General features: G+C 40.4%; 1 protein-coding gene across 1 annotated transcript in view; it reads left to right on the top strand.

Moving 5' to 3' along the window:
* Window positions 1-348: 348 nt before the first annotated feature.
* The window catches only part of cd37.L (CD37 molecule L homeolog), a 70,217-nt gene continuing 56,079 nt past the window's right edge, over window positions 349-14,486 (top strand). Inside the window, 1 exon segment of the mRNA NM_001097832.1 lies at window positions 349-484. The gene's annotated coding sequence lies outside the window, so the exon portion shown is untranslated.

Genomic DNA, 14,486 nt, shown 5'->3' with positions numbered 1-14,486 from the left:
TTGCACTTCACAATATTAGAAAAACTGTGACATATAGAAAATAGAAATTAACTGGAAAAAGTTGTTATTTCTGGTGATTTATCTGAAAACATCTAGTTGTTCGAACCTCTTTAAGCCTGATAGTTTGGGAAATAATACAGCCCATATTTTTGTGCTGCAGTCTTGTGCCAGGATGATAGAAATGTTCATAATTAATGAGACAATGTTAGTCACTACAGCCGGCTTTGCAGAAGACTCAATTGCCCAATCCAACCAATCAGTGGAGTAAAACCTAGAGCTGAATTTGCATGCTCCTCCTGCACAGCCTAGCTCTGGGGCAGCAGCAGCCAGTGAGAGGAAGAAGAGGGAGCTCTGCCTTGTGAGTGAGTCACAAAGGGTGAAGTTTCAAAGTTTCCTCTCATACTGTAACCGAGTCGGATCCAACAGGCAGCTGGTTCCCTACCTGCCCACATACCCTCTGTTACCCAGGAGATCACTTGCCCAGGTGAGTACCTATCTTACCCACCTTATGCCTTCATGGAAAGATACAGTGTGTGCTTGGTGGTTCTCTTGTGTGCTGTTAAACATTATTTATTTATCAGCTATTCTTCTTTCAAGAAACAACAGAGCTGCCCTTCTGCAAATCCAATGAATTAGCTGAGGGCTGCATTCTGCTGCAGCAAACATTGCTTTGGTTCTGCTGCACCGATTCAATTCAATTGCATAACCCAGGCTCTGTGTCTATCGGTATCTCATGGCATTTTGCAATTCATTCATCTTGTCATTTTCTTGGCTTTGGAATATACAGTATAACGTTTCTCACAGGTCACAAACCGACTAAAGGAAACATTTAACCCTGTTGCTTCCATTTGTTGTGATCTGCAATTCCTCAGTGGGAGGTTGCTAGAGGGTTCTGGGAGTTGTAAGAGGGCACCCCTGAACCATATGCTGTGCCATTAGGGTTGCCACCTGGCCGGTATTTTACAGGGCTGGCCGGTAAAAATGATTATTAAATGATTGGTATTAATAGGGAAAAAAGATAAATATATAGCAAGGCCAGTATTATTTTCCAGAAAAGGTGGCAACCCTATGTGCTATGTGTGAGAAGGAAAAGAGCTTTATTCTACACACCCATTAGCCAACCCACAGTAACCAGGCTTGTACTCGGAATTGTTATAATAGCAGTGCTGAAAGCATATGGAAGCTGAGGAATAATATAATACATGGGTATTATGGCAGAGACCTTATGCCCACTTATAATCAGATTCAGCCCTAGTCTGATGAAGTGGATTAAAGTTCACTGAGGCAGTACTGAGCATAGCATCATAATGCATTGAATGCAGAATAGTTTAACTACATCTGGACTTGCAAAATATGTTTTAGCTCAGTTCCCACCTCTGTCTTAAATTAAAAATATACCCAATTCTGCCTCTGCTTAAACTTTCCATAGCTCAGATATGGTTGGGCAGTTTGGCTAATATCAACCCATAACATTAAAGTTGGCCGTTGTATGGCCAATTAAAGTGGTGGTTCACCTTAAAGTTAACTTCTAGTATGTTGTAGAATGGGCAATTCTTTTTCAATTGGTCTTCATTTATTTTTTTTATAGTTTTTGAATTATTTACCTTCTTATTCTTCGACTCTTTCCAGCTTTCAAATGGGGGTCACTGACTCCCTTCTAAAAAACAAATGCTCTGTAAGGTCTACAAATGTATTTTTATTGCTACTTTTTATTACTCCTGTATTTATTCAGGTCCTCTCCTATTCATATTCCAGTCTCTTATTCAAATCAGTGTATGGTTGCTGAATAAGAAGCTAAATAACTGAAAAACCACAAATAATAAAAATGAAAACCAACTGCAAATTGTCTCAGAATGTCACTCTGTACATCATACTAAACGTTAATTTAATGGTGAACTACCCATGCTTTTATAACAATAGTCCACCGTGTCTAAAGTCTGCTTCTGAATACTTTCCCTTTAAATCTACTGGTTACAACTAAAATGTGGACCTTGAGGCTAAACTTCACAAAACACATTTTGATTCAGTCTATTGAGACTTCCACGTAACTTTGCCTTTGGTTACAAAATCCATTGATGTGTTACTTAGGTTAGAGCAATGGAATGTTATTCACACGTGCAATTTATAGAGCGCTGAGTGTCTTTGTTTCATTTCATTGCACTCTTTGTTACAACAAAACTCTGCCAATTGCAGTTGTGCTGCCCTGTTAGCTCAGAAGGTTTTCACATTTGGTAGGAGCATCACTGGGGTAGAGGTAGATCTTTACACCAGACGAGTACTGGAAATAATCTGTTCAGATGTGTGCACTTGGGTGTGTATAAAAATGTTCCTTTCTGGCTCAGATGTTAATACCAGGGGCGTAACTACAGAGGAAGCAGACCCTGCGGCCGCAGGGGGGCCCAGGAGGTACAGGGGGCCCCATGAGGCTCTCATTGATGAGCAATTTAAACATATATTGGTAAAACAGGACAAACACTGGATATGTTGGGGGCCCTAAAATTAATTTGCTGTGGGGCCCAGCAACATCTAGTTACGCCACTGGTTAATACAATTACCCATATCACTGTAGGGAGGTAATCTTTACCTATGGGGCTAATTGTATATAATAATTGAGCTTTTTATATAAAGCCTCATTTTTTATATAAACTAGAACTGTCCAACCTCTGGCCCTACATGTGTAGTTGCAGAAGGGGCTGCAGGCTCATCAGCATTGATATCAAGGTGTGTGAAATTACAAAACAATTCTCATTTTATGTGTCTGTGTCAAAAATTTGGGCCTGTCTTACTCATCATTGTAGTATCACATGATGTATATGACCTTACTCACTGGTTTAATTGGTTCCATTCTTTGATTGTGTCATTTATGATACACGGTCATTCGCTTGTGGGGGCTGAACTGGAAACCGGATGACAATAATAGAGACACTCATACAGCTTGCTGTCCTGGCCGGTATATCTCACAGCAGTCAGTTGTGGTTAGGAAACAATAAATTGTCTTTTATATACATTATATTACAAAGTAAAACAAGAATAAACTTATGTTTATGTTTTTGGAGCAGTTATAGCGTTAGAAAACTATAAATTGGCTTTTATATACATTTTCTTACAAAGTAAAATAAGAATAGACAGACCTATGTTTTGTCGAAATGTTAGTGATCATCAATGCCAGCAAGGAGCCCTCATAGGGAACTGCTTCTTTGACACTTTGAGTAATTTATGTAATTGGGGCCCTATAGTTCCAAAGGACATTTTCTATTGCCGTGATTCAAAAAGTGGCATACAGAGAACAATCAGACATCACCTATTTGTTATTATGCCCAGTACACAATGCCATATAGGTGCAGCTGGAACAACTGGAAATGGAGTGCGTGCGTATGGGAAATCCCATTCCCCACCTGCCTGATGCTCATAAGAATGCCAGGCCCATTTTGAACCATTCAACCAGTTGTGGTTGGCGCACAATTTTAAAGTGGTGTGAGATGGGCACTCGCCCATGGGAATCCTGCGGTAAAGTTTCACATTGTTGAAAAAATCTTAATGTATTGCACCAATATTTACCAGTTTAGGGTAAAAGGGTATAATATTCATAATAATGTGCACATACAGTAATCAGCATTCTAACCAGGGGCTGCTGTTGCATTTGAAGAACGGCCGCAGGAGGGCCACAGATAGTGTACACTCTTATTGCTTCTTTCTCCAATTCTTCCTACCTATACCTGCTGCTCTGTGGAACCCTACTATGTATAGAGGGAAGCTTACAATTATTGCGACCCTGCATCTCCTTTGGAAAACTAAAGGTTGGGGCAATTTATTCCACACTCCTGACACCCAGACATGTACTTGACCCCTCACCCCAAACTCTGCTGATTTTCGAAAAATGCAAACCTTTTTGGTGTTAGTCTTGCCTAAATAGGTACTAATGGAGATATGCTCCCCTCCCAGTATTAAAGCATGTAAATGTCTGAATAAACAGCTTGACAGAAATGAGTTTGAGGCTGTAACCACTTCCCCATTTACTTTGAAGTGGTGTGACAGCAGCCATTTAAAGGAGAAGGAAAGCTACGGAGGCATTTTATTGCCAATAGAGTAGCTGCAATAGTGCAAGCTAGAATGCTATATTTATTCTGTAGAATGTTTTACCATACCTCAGTAAAAAGCTCTAGAAACTCTCTGTTTGTTTAGAATAGGAGCTGCATGTGTGTGTGTGACATCACTTCCTGCCTGAGTCTCTCCCTGCTCTGGGCTCAGATTACGGTAGAGAAGGGAGGGGTGGGGGGAGAGGAGCAAACTGAGCATGCTCTTGCCCAGGGCAATGAGGTTTAAGCTGAAGGCAGGAAGTCTGATACAGAAGCCTATGTGTACACAATAGAAGGAAAGAAATGCTGTGTTTCTTTTGACAGGGGACTCAGAGCAACATTACTTTGGGGGTTTACTGGTATATTTAGATGGACCTTTCTGATAAGGCTTACTTAGTTTTAACCTTTCCTTCTCCTTTAAGCACAGAGAGCTTCAAGTAGCACACTAACAATGAGGACTTAGTAATTGTGAAACTCTGCCTTAGTATTCTGAGGTCCGAGTTAAGAACTATAAGTAACAGTTTTAAGCAACAGAATGTGCATTTGCATTGCAGCAGCCAGTCACTAGGTCACCTCTTTGTCTCTTTTCTTCTAATATCCTCCATAGTCTAAAGGTGGCTACAGACGCACAGATAATATCATACAAAACTAATTTTCATACGATATTCAGTGCGTGTATGATGGAAAAAGAGCCGACCGATAGCAGAAGACTTGAATATCAGTCTGCTCTTCGATCGGGGCTGGACGGAAATTTTGATTGGTTGCCTTTAAAGGCACCAGAACATCGTCCCAAATATTACATATTCACCCCAAATGTCATCATAACTGACATTCAAGCTTGCCTATTGGCAGTATCTGGGAAAGTGTTACTCAGTCATCACTGAGGAAGGGCCATGCGGTCCCGAAACGTTTGATCAATGTAAAGTGTTAATAGCACCATGGAATAAATTTGGGATCACCCCGTTTGCTGCAAAAACAGGTATTGGCTGTCTTTTCATACATTACTATTAGTTTACCACCAGGAGCAACAATGAGGAAGGTATAAAATGTATCAATACATTTCCAGTAAATCTAGGTTATTGTGCATTATAATCTCTCTCTCTCTCTCTCTCTCTCTCTCTCTCTCTCTCTCTCTCTCTCTCTCTCTCTCTCTCTCTCTTAGTATTTATACATACAAGTATTTCTCAGCTATTAGAGTAACCTTGTTTTATTGAGTTTAAAAAATACGTGCAAAATATTTATTATTTTTGGACTCAAACATTGTCCCATTAAACAAGTTATCCTGGTACCAACCCAGTTGACAAGGGGAAGGCAAGTTTATTGGCTTCTAAGTACAAAGAGCAATCTGTTCCCCACACTTGTGAAAATCTGCACATTATATATATTAATGGTATATTTTCCACATGAAAAAGTAAAATATTGAGGCAGCAACCATTTTAATTGATTTAACACTCGGCATAAAACACCTGTTTCCACGAGCATATTCATTCCATGTTCTGAGCTTTTAAATACTGGAGTTATAAATTGGCTTGGTTCTGTTGAGTAGGAAAATGAATGTGGCCGGGCCGGGGAACGTTGGAAATGCTCATTGCCTGACACCGCACATTGTGTTGACTTCATCTGTTGTTGTGACATATCTCTGGGGTCAAGGTTGCTAGGAAAACTTATTCAAATCAGATGCAGAGGAAAAGTTGACTTTAAAAAGCAATAGTTAGTGATTCAGTGGTGGGTGCTCTTATATGAGGAGTGTGCATGTCATTGTTTATTAATTCATATACTTTGGATTTACTGCTTGCTCATAACATAACTGATTCATACTTGTGGCCGACAATCTCTGAAGGGATAATGCCCATCATTCTTGGTGTATGTTAGAAGGGCTCTAACCCAATGAATTTTGTTAATATAGTAACATAACATAGTAACATAGTACTGTAAGTGAGGTTGAAAAAACACACATGTCCATCAAGTTCAACCTTTTAGCTCTATTTTAACCTGGCCATCTGCTAGTTGATCCAGAGGAAGGGAAAAATCATTTGAAGCCTCTCCAATTTGCCTCAGAGGGGGAAAATTTCCTTCGGGACACCAAGATCACAATAGGACGAGTCCCAGGGTCAACTTGTACTATGAGCTATCTCCCATAACTCTGTATTCCCTCACTTGCTTAAAAGCTATCCAACTCCTTCTTAAAGCGTTCTAATGTATCAGCCTGTACAACTGAATCAGGGAGAGAAATCCACTTCTTCACAGCTCTCACTGAAAAAAACACTTTCTGAATATTTAGACGGAACCTCCTCCTCTAATCAGAATGGGTGACTTTCAGCTGGAAAGACCTACTGGTAAATAAAGAATTAAAGAGATTATTATATGATCCCCTGTGTTCTTATCATTCTGTCATTGATAGGTTAAACCCAGGGGTCTCCAACTTTTTTTTTCACATTTAATTCTAAAAAGAGTTGGTGAGCAACACAAGTATGAAAAAAGTTCCTGGGGTGCCAGGCCTGTGATTGGATATTTGGTAGCCCATATGTGCACTGGAAGTCTAAAGGAGGCTCTGGTTTGCAACACACCTGTTTTTTATGCAAACAAAACTTGCCTCCAAACCAGGAATTTAAAAATAACCACCTGCTGTGAGGCCACTGGGAGCAACTTCCAAGGAGTGGGTGAGCAACATGTTGCTTGCGAGCCACTGGTTGGGGATCACTAGGTTAAACCAATCAGGGTAATATGGGGGATCTGCTTGTGCATGTTACATGGCACAGTCAGTCCTTGATTTCATTAGTGACATCAATTGTGAGAGGGGTTTTGTCTCCATATGGTTGCATGTGAATCAAATACCCTCCAGTAAAACTTCATTCATAAATTTAAAGCCACATATACTTTATAAGATAAGAACATCAGACAGAAAGAGGATAGCCAGTTAGAGGTAAAATGTTCTCTCTCTCTCTCTAAGTAAAATAAGGTACGGTATAAGGAAAATGTAGATATTTTTTCAATAGACTAGTGGTTAAAGGAATATTTACCAGTCTCTGTGGGCCTGTGTGTTGCCACAGACACTGACCCAATCAGATGGCAAAGGAAAGACAAAATAAAAGCTGTGGAGGGGTGCAGATCCTACAGCTGCAGGCAGGCCTAGGGAGCAGGGGAGAGGACAAACCATATGTATTGGGTCACATGTTTATGGCAGAGGGCCCACAGACAACATAAAAAAATTCAGACCAATTGCAAATCAAATCAGAATATGAGTGTCTGCGCTATATCACAGTAAATGCAATGCTGGTCATACATACGCTGAGGTCGTTATATATTTGGACACCAGTGTTTTGGGCCAGATCGGAATGATCTGATCATTTGGTCAAAAGTTCGGTAATAATGGAGTCCTATGGAGACGTGTTGGGAGAGGACCTCATCTTTTGGTTTGACCCAGACTGTTGGTGGCCTAATCGTAATTATCAGATCTTAACTGGGAACTAGGGAGACCTATGGGGAGTATACTGCATCAATGTTTTGATGTGATCCTCATGTGACAGGAATTTCGAACCTGTTATCTTAACCGCTTTTGTTTGCCAAATACATGACCTCCTTTTTTAAGGTGAATGTTAACTGCATAGAGAGCAGGCAAGAGGTTGTTGGGGTAACCATGCTACAGCTGTTATTGTAGACCTCCAAATGCTTTATTTTCCATCTAAATTCCTGCTCCATGGGCCACTTATTTTTATACTAGTCTTGAAGGGTCTATATTGGAGCAGGGAACTGCTTATTAAAGACATGGACTGGGTGGGGATGTGATTTGATTCTCTGAAACTTAATCTTCTTTTCAGGAATATGGATTGTGCTCAGAGCCTGCTTGCAGAACAGATTTTTTCTTTCCAAAGCCAAAATATTTTGGAGCAGTGCATCATCCAACACCTACAACTTGTGATTCATTGGTTTTTGGCTTAGTAAGCCTTAGCTTAGCTGAGGTCATGTGTGACAGATATTCGATTTAGGGTCCTGATGTTTTTAGTCATACATTCTCTCTCGTGATTAACATGTTTGGCTATAACTTATGCGTGTATTTCCCTGCACACGTATGATAAAAAAGACAGTTTCGATTTGTTATTTGATGTGTTTATGCCAAGAATTGTGTAGGGTGTAGAGATCTCTCCTGTTGTGTTTAAGTGATTCTGACTTTTAGAAATGGCCCATGAGATGTTTTCTGGGCCTGTGATTTTTGTAACCCAGGAGTCTGTACCAAAGATTCAAATTCTGCCCCCCCCCCATTGCTGTTACGGCAATTGGGTGCAAATTTGAAGGCCAATGTTGCTTAGAAACACCGCAGCCTACAATTCCAAGGGGCAGTCAGCCTGTCACTTTCATGTAATTGCCATAGTGGAATTGGTGGGGAGATATGGGGGGACTTTGTACCATTCCTTAATAAAAATTGGTGGATGCCAGAGAATGAAAGGGCATGATCATGGCAGTACAGTGCTGCTTTAGGAATTTCCCATCATCCCTTTTGAATAATCAAAGAAAATGTCATTGCTAGTGGGAGCAATATCTGTCTGTCTGTCTTTGTCTATCCTCTGGCTCTGATTCTATACAATGAAGCAGAACTTTCCCCTTTTCTCTACAGTCAGCAGAAGTTAGTTTTTCTTCAGATCTTTTAAACTGCTTCTGCTACATTGTTTTAGGAGCCAGAGCCAGGAGTGCAGACAATATAAAGAGAGAAAATTACATCTACACATAACTTTTTAACCACCAAGAATTTTAATGCATATTGGAAGGCTGGTTAGAATTACATTTTCTTTAATTATATGAGCCTTTTTTTTTTTTAATGAGGTCTCTTTAATAAATTGGTAAACTAAGGTTGGTTAAACAGGTAATGGGTAAACTAAGGTGAATGTTCATTTAATAGGCTGTATCCCGGCCTGATGTAGGCATAGGAAAGAAGAAACTGCTTGGATTCCAGTTATTATGGTTGGTTATGTTCTTTATTCTAAGATTCACAAGCCACTGGTGAACCTGAAACCCTAACAGTCGTCTGGAACATTAGACTGAACTGTTCCAAATGTTCCTTGGAAGGTTTGTGCCTGAAAAACAATGGTTACAGGATGAGTCTGAGCAGAGCCTTTGTTTTTGCTTCCAAAGCAAACACAGTGTAACCATTCCCCTTGGAAGATGCTGAGGAGAGGAGAGAGAAAAAGCTGTGGGATACAACGCAGGGCTGGATTGGAACATATTGAAATATTCTATTTTTTATGACTATTGCACTCTCTGTATAGCAGGCATAGTCACTATGGAAGTTGCCCTGAAGGGATTAAATATGAGAGTGTAATTACTCCTGTATGGGTTTTTTGTTGGTGTTACTGTTCCTTTAAAGATGAAAATGTAATTACTCCTGTATGTGTATTTTGTAAATCAACATACACATGCATATTGCCGATAGATAAAATCTCCTTTATACTATAGCATACAGCTGCTCCTGGTCTCTTGTTGAAAGGCTACTGTTTATGAGTAAACTACTGATCTTACTGTCACACAGATGGTTCTGAAATTCAATTGTATCCCAGTTGGACCTGTCTGTGGGATACTGCAAATTATAATGCAACAACATCAACAAGGCTGCATTTGAATAGATGGCGTACTTCAAGAGAGCATTTGATTTTTCTTGTGTGAAATCTGCTGAAATAAAGCCAAACGCTGTGGAGGAGCACATGATGCCGTCACTACAATACAGCTAATCTCCACTGAACTAATGTAACTGTCGTTTAGAAATCTGTAAAGATTCTGTAATCTCTGGGGGCGGGGGGGGGGTGCTAAGTATAAAAGAAAGAGTCCTCTGTCCTTTGGGACCCAGACTAGGCCATTGCACTCACGAATGATGGAGAAGTGATTCCAGACGTCTTTGTTTCCTAGAGAGGTTTCTTCCAAGCCTGGAGGCTTGATGTGGAGAGTCACACTTTGCCTTAAAATAACCAGAAACAGCTATGTTTTAATGGCTCTGAATGAAGTTCCCAATATAAGTGCAATACGGAGGGAAGAATATTTGACTAGCCTATTCCTATAGACGACTTTGCAAAAAAACAGGGGTTGCACTCTGCAGTACCCAGATAGCAATCGATAGTCATTATGCAGGTAACAAACTGAGACAAGGACTGGCATTAAGCACATATAAAGGAATATGGTGCCACACATGAAGGAAATATGCAAGGCATAGAGCCAAATTTATTATGAAAAAACAGTGCACAACGTTTTGTAAAGCATTTTTTCAGTGCAAAAAAGTACTGGCATTGCTGCCATCGATGGCGGTATGCCCAATTAATCAGCTTCGTATGATTTAGCAATAAGCTGGGCATGCTACCAGAGATTTCAATTATTGGCAAAGGAGAGGCATTTTTGTTGTACGCAGCTGCTCGTAAAAAAATTGCGGGCGACAATTTCCCGTGTGCCACTGACCTAACTGTCACCACTTGCTCTACCCGCAGCTGTAGGGCTTCTCATGAACGATTACAAAACTTGTATAAAAAGTGCAGAGACCACATTACAGGTATGGGATCCATTATCTGTAAAACCATTATCCAAAAAGCTCTAAATTATGGGAAAGCTATTTCCCTTAGGGTTGTGACACACGAGCAGATTCGGGGGGGTTTTTTCGCCTCTTCTTCTGGGCGACAATCTCCCCGAACTGGTTTTGCGTGTCTTCCCGTCCGCTATAATGGAAAGTCGCCTGCGCTAAAGCACATGTGGCGCTTCATTTTCCGAAGTTGCCTCCATTGTAATCAAATTACTTTTTAAAATGATTTCCTTTTTTGCTGTAAATATAAAACAGTGCATTGTACTTGATCCAAACTAAGATATAATGAATCCTTATAGGAGACAAAACAATCCTATATGTTTATTTAATATTTAAATGATTTTTAAGTAGACTAAACTTTTACAGAAAGAACCCTTATCCAGACAACCCCAGGTCCTCAGCACTCTGGATAGCATGTCCCTTCTGAACCTACAATAGAGAAGGTGCACTCTCTATAGTATCAATCTCATATGACACTGTCACAGCCTAACCTAATATTAGTAAGAGATAGTTTAGAGCATGATAAAATACATTTGCAATGGTCACACTTGAGATTGCAAGCTTAGCTGGGTCAGACAGAGGCACATACTACTCTGATCAGATTGCACCCATTAAGCTGGCCATAGTTGCAAAGATCCGATCGTACGAATCATCGTACGATCGGACTTTCCCATCTCCCAACCCTCCACTAACCATTCAGATCAAAGTCTTACCAGTCAGATTAGTTAAAGAACAGATCAGCAATGTTCTGCCCCTGACAGCAATCGTACGATATCTATGTCCAACCAAAGCTAGTGACAGTCTCCCACTGAAAATCGTACGATCGGCAATACACGCAGAGATATTATCGGCAGCTTACAGAAATTTTCTAACCTGTCCGATCGACCAAACGACCGATCTCCGCCGGACGACAAATGTCGGGACTCTCCACACACGTTCCGAAAATCCTCGATTCGTACGATCAGATCTTTGCGTCTATGGCCAGCTTTAGTCAGAGATGTCAGCTAACTCTGTGTTATCAGGGTGATAACAGGTATGTCAACTAACCTAAATTAAATTAAAGTAAATGTGTACAGGATATTCTATTTAGCACTCTGTGGCTGTGGCAAGTTAAATTGCATTACATTTATTAAAAAGTTATTAAATGTAAGTTATTAAGTAATTAAAATGAATGTAATTATTTAATTTATTCACACCCCCTCTATCCACCGATGTTTTCCCTCCCAACATCTAGGGTTGTGTGTGTGATGGCTCCTTTAAATGTTGTCTTTCTTTTCCTTCTGGGGGAATTATCTAATTCTGTGTGACTAGGCATTCCCTATGGGTCCAAGGTACTGGTAACATTCATAGCTTCTACTCCCCCTGATTATAATTAGATTATAGTATAATACAGAGAAGCTTTTCTCCTTTCAGCTGCCTGATAACTGTCCCCTAAATAAAGCAAGAATCATGCCACGCAGCCCTGAGATTTAGTAATTTATTTGCTTAGGGAGGGCAGAGGAAATCTTTAATTAAGCGGCAAATAATGCAAACCATAGAAATATGACACTTTGTTTTTGGAAATGTCAGGAAACAGAGACAACAGCTTGATTTACTTTATCAGCCACTGATGTACGTGGCAGACGGGGGACACAGGAAATACATGGGACTGATTTTCACTAGATTCCTAGAGATGATTGCTCTATTGCTGTGCTCTTCTTGAATTTGTCACATTACAAGCATTTCTCCTGCTAAAACCCATAAGGTTACAATTTGGGCTTTTTATTTTAACTGAAGCAACCCATAACAAATGATATGACTTTTAATTAGGGATAGGCTGAATCCATAATATTCAAGCCATACTTGGAGAGGTCACCAAACGAGCAGATCTTGCCCTGATATGCCCACCTTGCATGGGCGATATCAAGCCAGGGTCGAACTGGGTCCACTGGCCCAGACCCGCTATTGGAGCTGCCCCCGACTCGCTCCTGGCCCCCGGTCGCGGCTGTAGCAGGAAAAAATGTAGGCGGGGGGGCCAGAAGGGGGTTTGCTTGAGGTGCCTTATGTGTCATACACTGCTGTCCAACCCTGTATTGAGCTGATCTGATTGTGAGCCCTAGGGCCCAAAGATTGGATCACAACACCAGGAAAGCAGATGGTCAGTGCAAGAACAGCATCAACAAACCAATATGGGCCTCCATTAAATGGGATTTTTACGCCTGCCGGATTGACATCCGCCCCATACATTGGCCAATCAGCTGCCGACTTGGTCTGTAGGCAGCTTTTATTGTCCCCTGTATGGCCATCTTAAATCTTGGGAGATTATTCACAAAGGTAGCTTGTTGTGTAAATCTGGAGCAATACTATGAATTCCCTTTGTTTTTAAAGCCAAAGTTATTGAATGACTTAAAAAATAACAACTGCTGCTTTTGGCATGCCTTCATATGGTTTAAATCATTACTTCTATTTTGAGGACGGAGGCACAGATTTTGCCTTTCACATAGAGAATAAAGTATGGATCCCACATGCAAGACAGTTTGCCTGAGGAACACATGTACCACGTAGCAGGGGGTGCAGAGAAAGTACAAAATGCCACACAATCTAATTAAACAGATTTAGTCTATAAATGCAACATTTTCTGGAGGCTTCATTAAGGGGAATTTTTTTTCAATCTTTATTGCTTACAAAAATTTAAATAAAAATGGTAAGAAATCCCCCTGAAAAGCTATTGCTCATCACCAGCCGTAAATAATTGATTCCAGATGAATGCATATAAATATTTCATTAGGCCGAACACAATGGTACTTGTTGGCAGGATTCTCATGTTAAGCCATGACGTGCCCAGCTGTTAGACTGTCAGAACTGAGGAAACACGTTCTACCACTGCATTTTGGGCTTGGTTAGAGAGTGCGGAGGGGGTTTAACAGCAATCTGACAGTCTGGGTTCTACATATGGTATCAGCTTAGTCACTCTATAACTCTGCTTTAATGTCATTTCAGGGATGACGGAATCTTACTGCAGGTGTTGGATTCAACCAAACCCTGAGGTTAATAGCACGGTTTTGGGCGTTTTGCCCATTGCATAATTTTTCCCTGCTAAAAACGAGCCATGAAACCCTTCAATATCCACCCTAATTGCTCCTCATTTCTGGAAATAGGATTTGCTTGGAAATAGCAACACTGACATTTTCAAGCAATTCTCCCTTGCAAAATACACACTGGTGCATTGTCATATGAGAATCATCATTGGCGAGTGAGTTTTGACACTGTTCCCACTACCAGATTTGGGGTTTTTATAATGCTGCATTTTGAGAGGGAAAACACAATGGGAAAAACACTTGAAATGACAATGGGGCTGATTTACATATGTTCTGTCATTTTTACTAGTGGTGTCCACATTTAACACTTTTCTTCTGCCCTGGAATAGAGGAGGCTAGTCCCCTTATTGTGGCTGTGCTCACGTGCAATTGAGTTCATTTTAATGCATCACATGCAAGTATTGTAGGAGGAACCTCCATTGTGGCTGTATGTTGGAATTCATATGCACTTGCTTTTGTAAATGAGCCTGCAAGTTGTAGCATATGAATCATATGTTTTAGAATTTTATCACCTTGTTGTCTGGTAATTTTATTCTTCAGATATTAATAAAAGTGGGTTTTCTCATTTTCCTTCAAACAAATGAATTAAAACATTTTAAAGAACATTTTACTTACCAGGCACAGTGTGCAAATTGCAGTTTTTGAACACAGTTTGTCATGTGCAATGCATTTCCCCCCCCCAGAATTAGAACATAACTGCAGCTACACAGGAAGTTATGTCCACTGCATTTGCACCCAATGCATCAAAACAAACTGTATTGAGATTACATGCTGCCGTAA

This window comes from Xenopus laevis, chromosome 7L, assembly GCF_017654675.1.
Source record: "Xenopus laevis strain J_2021 chromosome 7L, Xenopus_laevis_v10.1, whole genome shotgun sequence".
Taxonomy (NCBI): Eukaryota; Metazoa; Chordata; class Amphibia; order Anura; family Pipidae; genus Xenopus; species Xenopus laevis.
Note: the sequence above shows the minus strand (reverse complement) of the source record. Positions and strands in the feature narration are given on the sequence as shown.